This window comes from Elaeis guineensis, chromosome 6 (assembly GCF_000442705.2).
Source record: "Elaeis guineensis isolate ETL-2024a chromosome 6, EG11, whole genome shotgun sequence".
Taxonomy (NCBI): Eukaryota; Viridiplantae; Streptophyta; class Magnoliopsida; order Arecales; family Arecaceae; genus Elaeis; species Elaeis guineensis.
This window is the reverse complement of record NC_025998.2, coordinates 72,266,157-72,283,855: the sequence shown is the minus strand read 5'-3', so window position 1 is coordinate 72,283,855 and position 17,699 is coordinate 72,266,157.

Here is a 17,699-nt window from a genome sequence, read left to right as displayed (position 1 = left end):
GAATTGGATTCGAATTGGACCCTATTTGGATGAGATCCTTGGAGTTCTACTTTCACTCGGACTCCCTCACTCCTTGGCCGACCAACACCTGGTGTGGTGTTGGTTGTGGGCATCCCACATGGGTATGGGAGTGGGTGCAATGAGGGGGCCATATGTGGTGCCAATCCAATCTCAAGTAGAAGTCCTTTTTTCATAAGTAATGGACTAATTCAAAATTTATTTAAATTAGGAGCCCTATACTTATTAAGTTATGAAAATCATTTATAAATCAAGAGGATCTCTACTTATGAATGTATAGCAGAGAAATTAGATTGAGAGAAGAGAGAAAGAGTGAGAGATGTGTGAGGAGATTGGTGGCGTCCACCCTTGGCGTGCTCCCTACCTTGCCGCCCTCTCTTCCTCTTTGCATGGGCCCTCCATAGGCATCCCCTTTACTGGTGTGAAGGGTCACACCGGCACCTCTTCTCCCTCCTTTGGTAGCCTTGCGAAGGTGCTTTGATCAGGAGATTCATCCTGCTTTTCTGCAATGCCTGACATACGCACGAAGTAGAGGGCCTGCAGTTCCAGGCCTACACGAAGGTTGAATCTAGATTTTAAAAATTTGATCTCTAATTCTACTGTAATTTAGATAAGGATTTGATCTTTATTCATATAGATTTATAAAAACTTTTTAGATGCAACCCAAGTTATCCACGAGAAACAAATTTCTTTCCCTTCAGTTCTATGGTAACAAAGGTGCCATAGCTCTAGCTAAGGAGCTAAGATCTCACCAGAATTCTTGACATAATAAGGATGATATTATTCATGATTATTTCAAAAAGTAAAACTTTGAGGATCAGAGTAGACCATATGAAAATGTGGAGGTCCACTGACTAAATGACTTAGCCAGCCAAGACCCAAGCACATCTTGGAGAAGTGGGACCTAGGTTTGTGGTAAATTGGCTTTAGTGCAAGTGGAGGATTGTTAGATGTATACCTTAGAAGTCAATTAGACCGACACATTAATTTTTTTTAGGACATAATTTTGTACTTGACCTAATTAATCAGGATAGTTAATTTTATTCATATAGTGTATGTATCCATAAATCATCCAAAAAATTAATGAGATGATAACACATATTCTCAAGAGTAGAAAATTTGAGGTATGTGTTATTGATGGTTAATTTTTAAATTACTCCTGATCGTAGGATCATTATAGAGATGGTCATTGATCCGATAAGATTGGTGCACGGATCGCTTCCCTTGGGGTAGACAAGTCTCTGAAAGAATAATGAGTAGTTCAAAGCATGTATTTTTAAAATTTTACAGTAGAATAATAAAAGATTAAATATTTTAATCTTTTAAATATATCTTAAATCAGATTTAAACTACCATTAAGGATCTATAATATAAAAAATTTACATATAATATCTAAAATAAGATAGAAAACTGCATCGATCACATCGATGCTCTGAATTTGATTTAACCTTTAGATTATGTCGGTAGAGTTTAGAACTCATCACCTTTTTATGGGTTGATAATCTTCATTGTTGGTAAGCATGGTATGAAGCTCTCACTAATATTGAGCAGCTGTACAAAAAAATATCCGACCTCTATGGATGGTCCACACGAAGCCCTTCAGGCCGATCAACCCTTTGTGGGAGTGCTAGCTCGCGCAGTCAGCTTCTGATGGTAGATCTAATTTGATCTCCTTCTTCGATCATCTCAAATTTTTTGATATCGAAGATGGATCAGAGAAGGATACTGGATGGTGGAGAAAATTTAAATGAAGAATCTCTTCTCTTTAGTTTTTTTCTCATCCAAAAATTTAGAACAGTTCTAGGTCTCTCACCCAAGAGGAGAACGGTCTCCTCTTTTGTTCATGCCAAAGATGAAGGAAACCCACCCAATCCTCACATCCCAAAGAAGTATTTTTGACCCTATTTCTCTCTAGTATCTCATAGTTTAGAGCTCCCTTCTTTTAGCATACAAAATTATGGCTTTTTTATGGTTGTCGTACAAACCAGATAAAATAGGATAAGGGCTGGAGTTTGTTGCAATTTAAACTCTTTTGAATTTCAATTTGACTCCAACATTTTTTCACCCTTATCAAACTTAAATAGGAACTTATAAAAAAAAATTAAATATGAAAATCAATTGGAAAGACCTCCTTTTCTCACACACAATAGACCCCTTCAAAAACAGCCAACGTGTAGAAGGATATGGATAAGGTTTTAAGTTAAAATTCAAACTAATTTGAATTTAAATAAAAATCAACCAATTATTATCCTTAATGAGTGATAAAAAAAAGATTATTTTTTAATTTTCTCATATACAAAGTAATTTTGTGTGATGAGAAAAGATGTGAGACAATTTAGGTGGCGTAAGAGATAGAGTCCTACTCATTTGGGACTCTAGGATTTAACCAATTGGATTTCTTTCAAACCCAACTCAATTAGATCAAAATAAGATATGATGAACCTAATCTAATTAGGCTCTTATAATCTTAACTAAATTTAATCAAATCAATAAATTAATTGAGCCATAGATCCGATCAAATCAGGATCATTTCTCCCTTACTGATTAGATCATCTCATAACCTAATGAGACTTGACCTGATTGAATCAAATTCAATAGACTTGTTCCAGACTTTAATGCTCAATCAAATTGAGCTAATTAATAATCTAATTACTAATTAATCTTTCAGTAATGATAGAGTTAAAGTCTAGTGGGACTCTTCTCTAGAGTCTCCATCCAGTGGGACTCTTTAACCGAGTCCCCATCAAGTGGGACTCTTCACCAGAGTCTCCGTTGACTGAGACTCTTCAGATTAGCCAAATGATCAGAGAAAAACTTCTAATGTATATGACCCATAGGTGTGAACCTAAGCCGGTAGCATAAAAATTGATTTTTGTACCAATCAGAGTAACCTTCTAGTAATGGTACCTAATGTTCGGATTGGCCGAATGTATGCTCAGCAACACTCAAGAGTCTATTTGAATATAGTTACCGTATAATTCATCTTTTTGATCCAATTTCTCAAAATAACCTAAGGTTTAACTGCCAACCTGGATATGGTCATCTATATTGTATTTCAATTTTCAAAATCCATCACATTGATTACCCCGACCAAGGTTTTACAGAATTGAAACACACTGATACATTAACTCCTACTTATTCGGAGGGGTCAAGTCCATCTTGACTCACACACCGACTTTACAAGTACTTGACTATGCTCAAAAATCTTTCATCACTGAATTAGAAATTCAGATAGTCCGATACCAAAGCATAGTGAGTTGCTTGCAAGTCACCATGGTGATCTCAGATCGGAGGGACACTTATACCTATATCTCTTTGAAGTGACTCTTGACAGTAAAGTGCTTCAGAGTTGATCACGTTCTGTGAAATATACTCCTATATTTTACCTGCATGTCATACTAGCATCTCTATGCTCCTTGGTTAAGAGCACAACCAACCTATATGGTACACAATGACCTACACTTGATATGTCTATCATCCTAGTAATAGCATATCATTTGGTCGCGAACTCATTTAAGGACTAAACGATATATCTTCCTATATTGAATCAAATAGTCTTAAAGACTTCATCACATAACAAAAGTTCAAAATAAGATGTACACAATGATGAAAAAACCAAATAATATTTATTAATTCAATAATTCATATACAATTACAATGATAAGCACAACCGTCAACAGACTGACAATTAGCTTTAGGACATAATTTTCAATAACTTTCACTTGGACTAAAGCCAATCAGTGTAGTATCATATACCCATCTTTGATTTGTAGTCTTCAAACTCTTTGATGCTGAGGGCTTTAGTAAATGGATCGGCCAGATTCTCCTTTTCGTCGATCTTCTGAAGCTCGATATCACCTCGATCCACGATCTCTCAAACCAGGTGGTAGCGGTACAAAATATGCTTGGTCCACTAATGTGACTTCAATTCCTTCACTTGAGCAATGGCACCAGTACTAGTTGAAGGAAAAATCGCCTTTTTCCTTGTAGGATCTTCTAGATCTAATGAGATCTGGGATGGAATATTAAAAAAAAAAATATCCTATGATATTTTAGATCTAAGATCTATTAGATCTGATTCTTATTATCTAATATTTAATCTAAAATTAAATCTAAAACTTGAGGATTAGAGAAATACCTCTAAGGTAACTAGATTACCCTGTAGATGATCGCAGCAATGCCCGAGGTTTAAAAATAGTCACGCAGTTGCCTGGCCTCTATCGATATCCACTCAAGTAGGATCTGGATCATCTTCTTCTTATGAATCTTTTCTCCAAAAATTAGATCTAGATCTGATCTGAAAGATCTTCAAAAGATCTTCTGAAGCTGGAGCAACAGCTTCTTGATAAATCCCTGTAGCCTTCTGATCAGGGAGCCACCACGCCTTGGACAAGCACCAGATGGATGCCCAACTTCTTGGATGTGAAGAGAGAAGAGAGAGAACTAGAGGAGGCATAGAGAAGTGGAGGGATATCAGGCTTTTGCTGGGTATTGTGCAAATTCTCAAAACCTTAGGCGCAGACAGGGTTTAAATAAACCCTGCTGCACCATGCAGTGCCACATCATTCGACCAATCAAAAAATTTCAATTAATTTTGAAAAAAAATTGATTGATGGAGAGATATCATCTGATCATATTAGATAAGAACTTCACCAAACTCTCCTACTGTTGGCACCAACACTGGATAAACACAGTGAGATTGGTGCCCAACAGTTTGAGTCGATCAAGGCATAGAGTCCTCATCTCGTGGGACTCTATCCTTATCCACTTGGGGTGCATGCCCAATCTGATCTTGACACCCACTTTGAGACCTAATTTAGTAGGTGGACACTCTACAAAAACTCTCCAACGACTTCTTGCCAAGTGGCCTTCAGTTCAAGATCTATAAGTCAATGTTTGACCGATGTCCTAAAATGAAAATGGCAGGTGACAAGAATTGGCAGGTGTTATCTTAAATTCATCTCATGAATTAAGATAAATTTTTTTTGAGCTAGACTGGCTCCAGTCAAATTAAGAAAAACCTTCTCAAGGTTCTCTGGGTGAGTCAAATCATATTTGGCTCAGTCGAGATGAAAAAGATTGCACGAGGAGAAAGTTAGGCTCAATCGTGTGCTAGCATGATTTCCTTGAACCTAATTAGATCTAATCCAAATCAATCGAACTGGACTAGCTCAATTGATGACATCCAGACCCTAACTCTTGTTTGTGTGATCCAGTTAGGTTCATTTTCATATGGTAATGAGACATGTCATGATCTCATCATCGACATCATCAAAACTTCTTTCGATGGATCAGAACTCTTCTGATTCAAACAATTAGAATGATCGATCATCAAGATCATTCTAATTACTTCCAAAATCCATCAATGACACCTAGCAGTATATGGTGGCAACCCATCAGAAATGAAGATGAACCTCTCGGTGCAGCTACCTGTGTGATTGAGTTCTTCTATCATGAGTCCCGACTAAATTAGGGTTAAGGTGAACTCGTCAAACCCAATATCAATCATATGAATCAATCGATCGATTCAAGTCCGATGTGAAACCTTAATAAATTTTTTTTTTCTATTATTTCACTCTGCCATGGCCATGGGCTTAAGAACTTGATCTTTCGATCATCATAGGACTACTCTTTTTATCTACTGAGGTTGATAGATCCCATCTTGGTGCAATCTGGTTCCTACAATGAATATGCTACAGCCAACATACACCTCAGAATTTTGAATGGCTAGGAGACCGAGTTATGATATAGTCAAACTATAACACACTCAAGGTGAACTGTCGATGTACCTTAGGTCAAAGAACTAGACACACAGCTGCAGCATCGAGCTAGTCATCGATGAGAAGGCAGACTTCCTTATGACTGCTCGAGGTGGTCACGCTCAGTACTCTCATTCTCAACGAATACATGTACTCTCACTCTGATATCTTCACATCGTAGACTCAAGACTCATCTATCCTAAGAAAGTGATCATACACCAACCTTCTGGATCGATCACCATCTTCGTGATGATCCTATGGTCAGGAGCTGTTTATGAGTTAGTTATATAAATTCATGCATTAAATTTTCAACTCTTAAAAATATGAATTAACATTCTTACTAATTCAAAGGATGTATCACAGACATAATGTATACAATGTAATAGTAGAATAACCCTTTTATTCATTTATAGTCAAAATTATAAATTTGCCCTTACATTTGTACAGGAATGTGCTAGCCAATCAGGCATCTAGGACACACATCTAACAAACTCCCACTTGACCTAATGCCAATTGGCTATATATCTAAGTCTCATCTTTTCAAGGTGGGCTTCAATCTTCTGCTGGCTTAATGGCTTTGTCAGTGGGTCTGCCATATTGTCTGTGGAGTTGACTCTCTTAACCTCGACGTAACCTTTTTTGAGGTAATCATGGATCAGATGGAATCACCGCTCGATATGCTTGGACTTCTGGTGAGATCTTGGCTCCTTAGCTAGAGCTATGGCGCCATTATTGTTGCAGTAAAGAGGGATGGCATCCGATGATATCACTTCAAGCTCTACAGCAAACATTTTGTACCATAATGCCTCCTTCGCAGCTTCTGATGCAGCAATATACTCTGTCTCCATGGTGGAATCAGCAATCACCGTCTGCTTGGAACTCTTCCAGCTAACTGTACTACCATTGCAAATGAACAGACTCCCAGATGTCGACTTTCGATCATCTATATCAGACATAAAGTCTGAGTCTGTAAATCCCTGAACCTGGAGTTCTCCATTCCCAAAGAGTAGAAACATATCCTTAGTCCTTCTCAAGTACTTAAGGATACATTTCACAGAAGTCCAGTGCTCTTCGTCTTGATTCGACTGATATCTGCTTGTGACACTCACAGCATGGGCTATATCAGGTCGTATATATAGCATGGCATACATGAGGTTCCCTATTACGGAAGCATAAGGGATCTTGCTCATGCATTCAATCTCCTCAGGTGTGCTAGGGCACATCTTCTTGGAGAGATGAATGCCATGTCTAAAAGGTACTAAACCTCTTTTGGAGTTTTCCATGCTAAACCTTTTTAGCACCTCCTCTATGTACATCTTCTGTGAAAGTCCCAGCATCCTATTTGGTCTATCTTTATAGATGTTAATACCCAGTATAAAGGATGCCTTTCCTAGATCTTTCATAGAGAACTCCTTAGACAACCATATTTTGACTGAGGTCAACATGAAAATATCATTTCCAATTAGGAGGATGTCATCTACGTACAGTACGAGGAAGACAACTGTGCTCCCACTGACCTTCTTGAACACACATGGTTCCTTCTCATTCTTGATGAAATCAAACATTTTGATCACATCATTGAAACGAGTATTCCAGCTCCGAGATGCTTGCTTAAGTCCATAAATGGACCTTTGCAGCTTACAGACCTTGTGATCATTATTATTGGATGTGAAACCAAGCGACTGTTCCATATAGATATCTTCCTTAATATATCCATTTAAGAATGCCGTTTTCACATCCATCTGCCATATTTCATAATCGAAATAGGCTGCAATAGCAAGCAATGTGCGGATGGTTTTTAGCATGGCTACGGGCGAAAAGATATCCTGATAGTCAATGCCTTCGCGCTGACTATAACCTTTCGCTTCGAGCCTAGCCTTGAATGTCTCCACATTCCCATTTGTACCTATCTTTCTCTTGAAGATCCATTTACACCTAATGGTACAATACCTTCAGATGATCTACCAAGGTCCAGACTTGGTTTGAGTGTATCGAGTCAATTTCTGATCTCATTGCCTCTAACCGTTTCTCAAAGTTGATATCTGATATCACCTCATCATAGGTCTTGGGGTCATTACCATAAGCCCCATTTTCCATGAGGAACATTTTCTTTACATCCTCTTGTATGGTACCTAAGTACTTTTTCAGGAGGACGAAAAATCCTAGTCGATCTACGAGGTGGAAGAGGTTGTGTTAGGATTGGTTCTAATTGATTGGGTTCCTCAGATTCTTTAGCTCGTTGCTTTTGGGAGATATTCTCCTTGAGCTTAATTATTCTTCCAATGCCACTATCTTGAATAAACTGTTTTTCAAGAAAAATAGCATGTCGATTCACAATCACATTGTGATCTTCCAGAATATAGAAATAGTATCCTAATGACTCTCTAGGATATCCTATGAACCGAGATCTAAAAGACCTAAACTCTAACTTGTCCGCCTGCTATCTCTTGACATGAGTTGGACAATCCCAAATTCTGAGATGACTCAGACTTGGCTTCTTACCATGCCATATCTCATACGGTGTGGTAGGAACGATTTTAGAGGAAACCCTATTCAATACATATATTACTGTCATAAGACAATATCCCCAAAGAAACTCAGGGAGGTCCGTGAAGCTCATCATGGAATGGACCATATCTAATAGGGTATGGTTCCTCCATTCTGAAATCTCATTGAGTTGTGGCATTACAGGTGGAGTCCATTGAGAGACTATGCCATTGTCCTTAAGATAGTCTCAAAACTTCTGACTAAGGTATTCACCTCCTCGATCTGATCGAAGAACCTTAATGGGCTTTTCTATTTATTTTTCTACCTCATGCCTGAATTCTTTGAACTTTTCAAAGGCTTCAGACTTGTGTTTCATTAGAAACATATACCCGTACCTAGACATATCATCGATAAAGGTAATGAAGTAGACATAGTTGCCTCTAGTCAGTACATCAAATGGGTCACACACATCCGTATGTACTAGGGCAAGTAAGTCTATGGCCCTTTCCCCATGTCCCACAAAAGGGAGCTTGATCATTTTGCCTTGAAGTCATGATTCACAAACTGGATATGACTTGAAAGTCAACTAACTCAATAGCTTGGATTTCTCCAATTTGTTAACCCTATCTTTCGCTATATGACCTAACCTTAGGTGCCACAGATATCTATCATTTAGACTATCTCTAGGCCTTTTAATTCCTATGGCATTCACATTTTTCTCGATATTAACTATAGATACATCAATATGTAGCTGATAGAGATCATTAATAAGAAAACCATTTGCAACTTTATTATTTTCATAAAATATATTACAATGGTCCTTATAAAAGCTAATCACATAGCCTTCTTGTGCTAAACATGAAACAAAAATTAAATTCTTACTTGCTGTAGGTACATAATAATAGTCTCTAAGAACTAAATTTAATCCTAATGGTAATCACAGAGGGTAGGTTCCCACGACCACAGCAGCAACCCTTGCTCCATTCTTGATGCGTAGGATCATATCCCCATCCCTCAGCCTTTTGCTCTCCTCAAGACCCTATATAGAAGTGCACAAATGAGCACTAGAACCAGAGTCAAGTACCCAACTAGATGCAGAAGAAACTGTAAAATTAAATTCTATAACGAGCATACCTCCAGAAGGACCATCCTTCTTGTTCTTCAGGGTGGCCAGGTACTGAGGACAGTTTCGTTTCCAATGACCGTCTGAATTGCGGTGAAAATATTTTTTCTTTTCAGTAGCCTTCTTCTTTGGTTCCGTCTTCTTCCTTTTTCCATCCACCTTCTGCTTCTTCGCAGAATTTTTCTTCTTTCCAAAAGACTTTCTCTTGGAAGAAGTCCGCTCCACAGTAAGGACTGAGCCTTTTGAACTCTTCAAAGAAAGCTCAGCCGTAACCAACATGTTCATTAACTCAGCCCAGGTACACTGCATCTTATGTATATAGAAGTTCATGATGAACTGACCATATGCATTAGACAAGGACTGAAGGATCACATCAATCTGAAAATCTCTATCTATGATGACACCGAGCTTCTTAAGCTCCTCAAGGTCCTTGATCATTGTCAAACAATGATCTTGGACTAACTACCCATCACGCATTTTAGCCTTAAAAAGCCTTTGGCAGACTTGATACTTGGCTGCACGACTTTGTTCACCAAACAACTCTTATAGGTGAGCCAACATTTGGTGGGTAGTCATAATGTTCTCATGCTAGTGCTGCAAGTCATCAAACATGGCACCCAACATGTAGTACCTGGCTTTGTTATCGTCATCTGTCCACTTTTTCAGAGATGCTCTCTGTTCAGCAATCGAACGTGCTGGATGGCAGGTTGGTTCTGGTCCAAGACATGAGTCAGTTTCTCAGAACCCAGAATAATTCTGTAGTTCCTCAATCAGTCCTTGAAATTAGGTCCAGTCAATCTGTGGGTGTCTGATATTTTGGTCAGGGGGTTGGATGAAGACATGTTTCCTGTAGAGAGTCAAGAGTTTCTAGTTAGATTTTATAATCAGACTTAACCAATTTATTTAGGGGTTTCATTTTTAAACAAATTAGGCTCCCACTATTTTCTCAGATCCCTACACTCCCTAGGTAGAGATGTGAAAATCTTCGTGATTAGTGATTTCTAGTGGGTGGTGCGGTCTCATCGACTGGCTCACCACCTCACCTAACAGTTATTAGTGATGGGTCAACTGATGAGTGGACAACTCTTGTCCAATGATTCTCTAATCATAGTGCACCCAAAACTTGGTCTCTAATTCATGAAGTTCATCGTGCCCAGAATATTGCTCCAATCCTTAGTTAAGTCAGACCCACCATTTGCACGAATTAGATTCTTGATTGGGTCCCTCACCGTATCCGAAATATTGAGCACAACCCATCCTCTAATCCGTAGCATCCAATGCCTAATGGACATGGTTGCATCTTTCTGGTGCAATTGAGCCACTGTAACTAGTCGAGAACAATCAACCCCGGGAAGGATCCGCACATCCACAATGGTGGAAGACCTTAGACTTAATATTTTCTTAGGGAGATTTGATTTAGGTCTCATTAAACTTGACTTGATATAGTCATAACAATTATGACTAACCTAATGACATGGGCTAGCTCGAATTGTTAGCCACCTCAAATTAGAACTAGGTCGACACATATGGCTAGGTAAGTGAGACCGATGGAAGGGATATGCCATTAACTTGACAAGAACGCATTTGAGTCGAGTAGCTCCCAATTAAAAATCAGTCGGTCACATCTACCCAACTTACCTTAGACACCAAATTATCAAACCAGAACCAATTGGGTTAGCCTACAATCTAGGCTCTAACTATTGAGCCAAATTAGGTCTTAACTTGATCGAGTCACATCTAAATGTGATTCGACCTTGACCTAGACTTAATCCTATTAGGCTGGTCAATTATTAGCTTTCATGATCCCTCCTAACCAAAGTTTTGATTCGGTTTGATCAACTGCTAGACCTAATTGAGCTACCCAAGCCCGAACCCAATTTTATGAAAATGACTTAGATCTGAAATTCTCAATTTTAGACCTAATTTAATTTCTTAAGCTTAATTTATTAATTAAGTCTTGAATTCATAAACAACACATGTAAATAAATCTTAAGGTTTCAAGATCTAAGATTTTGCAGAAAAATAAATTTTGGTTTCTGATTAAGGATGAACGCGTAGCACCCCTACACACCATAAGAACACCCCATTGAATGGGAGGAGAGGGTCTTAAACCCTATTTTATTCTTATGACCGGACGGCCATGAGGAACACCTTAATCAGAAATATTAATTTAAACTACAAAACTAGTTGGATCTAAGTTACATATCACATATATAATTTCAGATCTAACTTATACATACTTTGCATACATCTCATGTATTAAAATCTGATCTAATTAGCATGCTTTCAGATCTGATACATCACATATAATATCTAAAAAATAAAATTTAAATTGAACTATTCAATATGAAATCTATTCTAGACAGTTACTAGAACAATTCTACAACTAGTCTAGGCATGCAATAGATCAATCTTATGAATTAATTAAATTTTATTTTTTATTTTTTGATCTAAATATAATATTTATAATATCAAAAAAATTAGAAAATAAATTAAATCTAATTTATATTTTAATCACATTAAAATATAAAACTTTAAGTCTATTCATAGTTTAAACTATTCTTAGTCTAGTCATACATCTCATACATGTTAGATCTACTTAGATTTAATTTTAAATTTTTTAATTTTAGATCTAATCACATCTGATGTGATATCTAAAATTTATTAATATCAGATAAATAAAAATAAAAATTAGATCTAAATTAGATCTAAAATAGAGCCATCAACCTGGCTTTGATACCAGTTGAAGGAAAAATCACCTTTTTCCTTGTAAGATCTTCCAGATCTAATGAGATCTGGGATAAAATATTTTTTTTTAAAAAAAAATTATTCTATGATATTTTAGATCTAAGATCTATTAGATCTGATTCTTATTATTTAATATTTAATCTAAAATTAAATCTAAAACTTGAGGATTAGAGAAATACCTCTAGGATAACTAGATTACCTTGTAGATGATCGCAGCAACGCCCGAGGTTCAAAAATAGACATGCGGTCACCTAGCCTCTACTGGTATCCACTCAAGTAGGATCTAGATTATCTTCTACTTGCAAATCTTTGCTCCAAAAACCAGATCTGGATCTGATCTAAAAGATCTTCAAAAGATCTTCTGAAGCTGGAGCAGCAGCTTCTCGACAAATTCCTGCAGCCTTCTGATCAAGGAGCCACCACGCCTTGGACAAGCACCAGATGGATGCCCAACTTCATGGACATGAATAGGGGAGAGAGAGAACCAGAGGGGGCATGGAAAAGTGGAGGAATATCAGGTTTTTGCTGGATATTGAGCAAATTCTCAAAACCCTAGGTGCAGACAGGGTTTAAATAAGCCCTGCTGCGCCATGCAGTGCCACATCATTCGACCAATCAAAAAATTTCAATTAATTCTAGAAAAATTTTGATTGGTGGAGTGATATCATTTGATCATATCAGATAAGAACCCCACCAAATCCTGCTACTATTGGTGCGAACACTGGATAAACACAGTGAGATTGGTGCCCAACAGTTTGAGTCGATCAAGGCATAGAGTCCTCATCTCATGGGACTCTATCCTTATCCACTTGGGGTGCACACCCAATCTGATCTTGGCACCCACTTTGAGGCCTAATTTAGTAGGTGGACAATTCATAAAAACTCTCCAATGACCTCTTGCCAAGTGGCCTTCAGTTCAAGATCCATAAGTCAACGTTTGACCGATGTCCTAAAATAGAAATGGCAGGTGATAGGAATTGACAGGTGTTGTCTTAAATTCATCTCATGAATTAAGACAAGACTTTTCTGAGCTGGACTGGCTCCAATCAGACTAAAAGAAACCTTCTCAAGATTCTCTGGGTGAGTCAAATCACATTTGGCTTGGTCGAGATGAAAAAGATTGCACGAGGAGATAGTTAGGCTCAATCGTATGCTAGCACGATTTCTTTGAACCTAATTGGATCTAATCCAAATCAATCAAACTAGGCTAGCTTAATTGATGACATCCAGACCCTAACTCTTATTTGTGTGATTCAGTTAGATTTATTTTTGTATGGTAATGAGACATGTCGTGATCTTATCATCGACATCATCGAAACTCCTTTCGATGGACCAGAACTCTTCTAATTCAGATAATTAGAATGATCGATCATCAAGATCATTCTAATTGCTCCCAAAATCCATCAGTGACACCTAGCAGTATATAGTGGCAACCCATCAGAAATGAAGATGAACCTCTCAGTGCAACTACCTGTGTGATTGAGTTCTTCTATCATGAGTCCCGATTGAATTAGGGTTAAGGTGAACTCGTCAAACCCAACATCAGTCATATGAATCAATCAATCGATCCAAGTTTGATGTGAAACCTTAATGGAAAACTCTTTTCCATTATTTCACTCTGCCATGGCCATGGGCTTAAGGACTTAATCTTTCGATCATCATAGGACTACTCTTCTTATCTACCGAGGTTGATAGATCTCATCTTGGTGCAATCTGGTTCCTACAATGAATATGCTACAGCCAACATACACCTCAGGGTTCTGAATGGCTAGGAGATCGAGTTATGGTGTAGTCAAACTATAACACAGTCAAGATAAACTATCGATGTACCTCAGGTCAAAAAACTAGACACACAGCTGCAGCATCGAGCTAGTCATCAACGAGAAGGTAGACTTCTTTATGACTGCTCGAGGTGGTCATGCTCAGTACTCTCGTTCTCAATGAACATCTGTACTCTCACTTCGGTGTCTCCACACCATAGACTCAAGACTCATCTATCCTAAAAAAATGATCGTACACCAATCTTCCGGATCGATCACCATCCTCGTGATGATCCTATGGTCAGGAGCTGTTTATGAGTCAGTTATGTAAATTCATGCCTTAAATTTTCAACTCTTAAAAATATGAATTAACATTCCTACTAACTCAAAGGATGTATCACAGACATAATGTACACAATGTGATAGTAGAACAACCTTTTTATTCATTTATAGTCAAAATTATAAATTTGCCTTTATATTTGTACAGGAATGTGTCAGCCATTCTGACATCTAGGGCACACATCTAATAGTACTATCACAGTACAACAAGATGGGGCCATCAAGGGAGGGTGCTACTCTGAGCTCATTGATGAACTTTAGTAGCCACACAGCTTTCTTCGCAGTATCGATTGCTGCGATATATTTCACCTCACAATTAGAGTCGGCCACAGTGTGCTGCTTGAAATTTTTTCAGCAGATTGCTCGATCATTCAAAGTATAAATATATCCCAACATACTTTTGCTGTCATCATGATCTGATTGAAAACTGAAGTCTGTAAACCCCACAAGTTTTAGGTCAGATTCTCCATAGATAAGCCACTAATCCTTAGTATTTCTTAAATACTTAAGGATGTCTTTACAACCTTCTAGTGATTCTCACCTAGATCGGACTAGTATCTGCTCACTACTCTTAATGAGTATGCCATATTTGGTCGCGTATATGTCATGGCATACATAATAGATCCCACTGTCGAAGCATATAGAATTTTACTCATACGCTCTCTCTCTTGAGGAGTTGTCGAACAATCACTATTCGGGAGAGAAATTTCTTGAACTATCAGAAGATAGCCTTTCTTGAAATTTTCTATGTTGCACCTTTTTAGCATAGTATCAATGTACGTCGATTGGGATAATCCAAGTAACCTTTTAGATTTATCTCTATAGATCTTCATCCCAAAGATGAAGGATGCTTCTCCCAAGCCTTTCATGGAGAACTGTGATGACAACTAAATTTTTATTCTCTGTAATGCAGGGATGTTATTCTTGATTAAGAGAATCTCATCGACATACAAAATAAGAAATACTATCATAGAGTTATTAACCCATTTGTATATGTAGGATTCTTCTCTATTCTTAATGAAGCCATATGTTCTGATCACTTTATCAAAAAGCATGTTCCAACTCTAAGATACTTGCTTAAGTCCATAGATGGACCTTTGAAGCTTGCACACTTTAGACTCATCTATAGATATGAAACTTTCAGGTTGTATCATATACATCTCTTCTTTTAGCTCTCCATTTAGGAAGGTTGTTTTCACATCCATTTGCCAAATTTTATAGTCTAGATGTGCTGCTATCGCAAGCATAATCCGAATAGACTTGAGTATTGCCATAGAAAAAAATATCTCATTATAATCAATACCATAACATTGACGGTAATCCTTGGCAACCAGATGAGCTTTATAGGTCTCCACCTTCCCGTCTGTGCCCCTTCTCTTTTTGAAGATCCACTTACACCCTATGGGTTTTACCCCTTCAAGTGGGTCAACCAATGTCTATACATTATTGATTTTTATGGACTCCATTTCAGATTCATGGCTTCCAGCCACCTATCAGAGTCAGATCTCTGCATTTTATCCATATAGGTGATCAGATCCTTATTATTCTCATCGAGTTCAATTAGATCTCCATCCCGGACTAAGAAATTGAAGTATCTATCCGGTTGACACGGTACTCTAACAGATCTCCTTAAAGATGTTTCTACAATAGGTTCCAGATTTGATCTAATCAAGTCCGACTCTATGGGTTTACTAGATTGTGTCAGTTTTTCTACCGATCAAATTTCATCAAGTTCAATCTTTGAGGCATTAGTTCTTTCACCAAAGAACTTCTTTTCTAAAAAGATAGCCTTATTACTAATGAACACCTTCAGTTCGTCAGTAAGGTAGAAGTAATATCCTTTGATCTCTTTTGGGTACCCTACAAACAGACATTTGTCAGACCTAGGTCCAAGCTTGTCAGTTTTCAAATGTTTGACATAAGTCAGACATCCCCAAACCCTCAGGTGAGAGAGTGCTGGCTTATGTCTTGTCCACATCTCATGTGGTATTTTTCTTACAGACTTACTCAAAATTTTATTTAAAATATAACAAGCCGAGTCGAGTACGTATCCCCAAAAAGAAATCGACAGACTTGTAAAGCTCATTATGGACCGAACCATGTCTAACAGGGTTTGATTCTTCCTTTTCGATACACCACTATACTATGATGTTCCAAGAGGGGTCCATTGTGAGAGAATCTCATTCTCTTCTAAGTATATCAGGAACTCACTAGAGAGGTATTCTTCTTTTCGATCGGATCGAAGAGTTTTAACACTCTTTTCAGTTTATTTCTCTACTTCATTATGGAATCATTTGAATATTTTAAATGATTCTGACTTATGTTTCACTAAGTAGACGTGCCCATACCTCGATAGGTCGTCTGTAATGAAATAATAATATCCATCTCTAGTATTAGTGTTCATAGGTCCACATACATCAGTATGTATCAGACTTAGAACTTCACTAGCTTACTCACCTTTTCTAGTAAAAGGTGATTTGGTCATTTTTTCAAGAAGGCATGACTCACAGGTTAGGAGTGATTCATAATCACTGACTTCGAAGATTTTCTCTTGTGTCAATCTATTTATTCTGTTCTTGTTAACATGACCTAACCTATAATGCTAAAGATAGATATCAGAGACATCACTAATTCTAGGGTGTTTGTTGGATGTGTACATTACACTAACAGATTGTGATAATATATAAATACCATTGTTTAGTTGTCCATTCATCACATTAACACCATTCACAATGATATTAAAATTATTTCTTTTTATTAAAATTTCATAACCGTACATGGCCAAAAAGCCTACAGAAATAATATTTGTTGGGTATAAAATACCCACAGCTGAAGTTCATAAGAGGCCAACTCTCTCGAAATCCCTCCGACTTAGTGCGGCATCTTTTCTGGATTTCTCCGACAGTCAAATTTTCGACCTGGTGCGATGCTTTTCTAAACTCCCCCAACTGTCTGAGCTATGATCATGCCCTTCCAGACTTCTCCAATGATGAACTTCTTCAGTCGTCCATCGGACTGCTTCAAATGCTCTCCGAGCTTCACTATCTACCGACCTTCTACAATGATCGACCGTTCTCCGGACCTCTTCCAGCCATGATAGATTCTAATCCAAATTTCTCAGACTTCGTCCACAGTCAAATTTCCCCAAGGATAGATTTCTACAGCAACCTGACTCCACCCATATTTCTACGACGGTCGACCACCTTTTTGATTTCATCCGAGCTCCTACGGGAGCCGGACCTCTGCCTCGAATTCCTATTGCAGGTAGACTTCATCCGAGCCCCTACTACAAACGGTCTACTCCGAACTCCTACTACAAATGGTCTACTCCGAGCTTCTATTACAAGCAACCTACTCCAAATTTCTACTACGAGCGGTCCACGTCGGATCTCTACTGTAAGCCTCGATCTGAGCTTCTATTGTGAACGAATTTCTTTCGGACTCCTGTCGCAGGCGGGCTTCAGC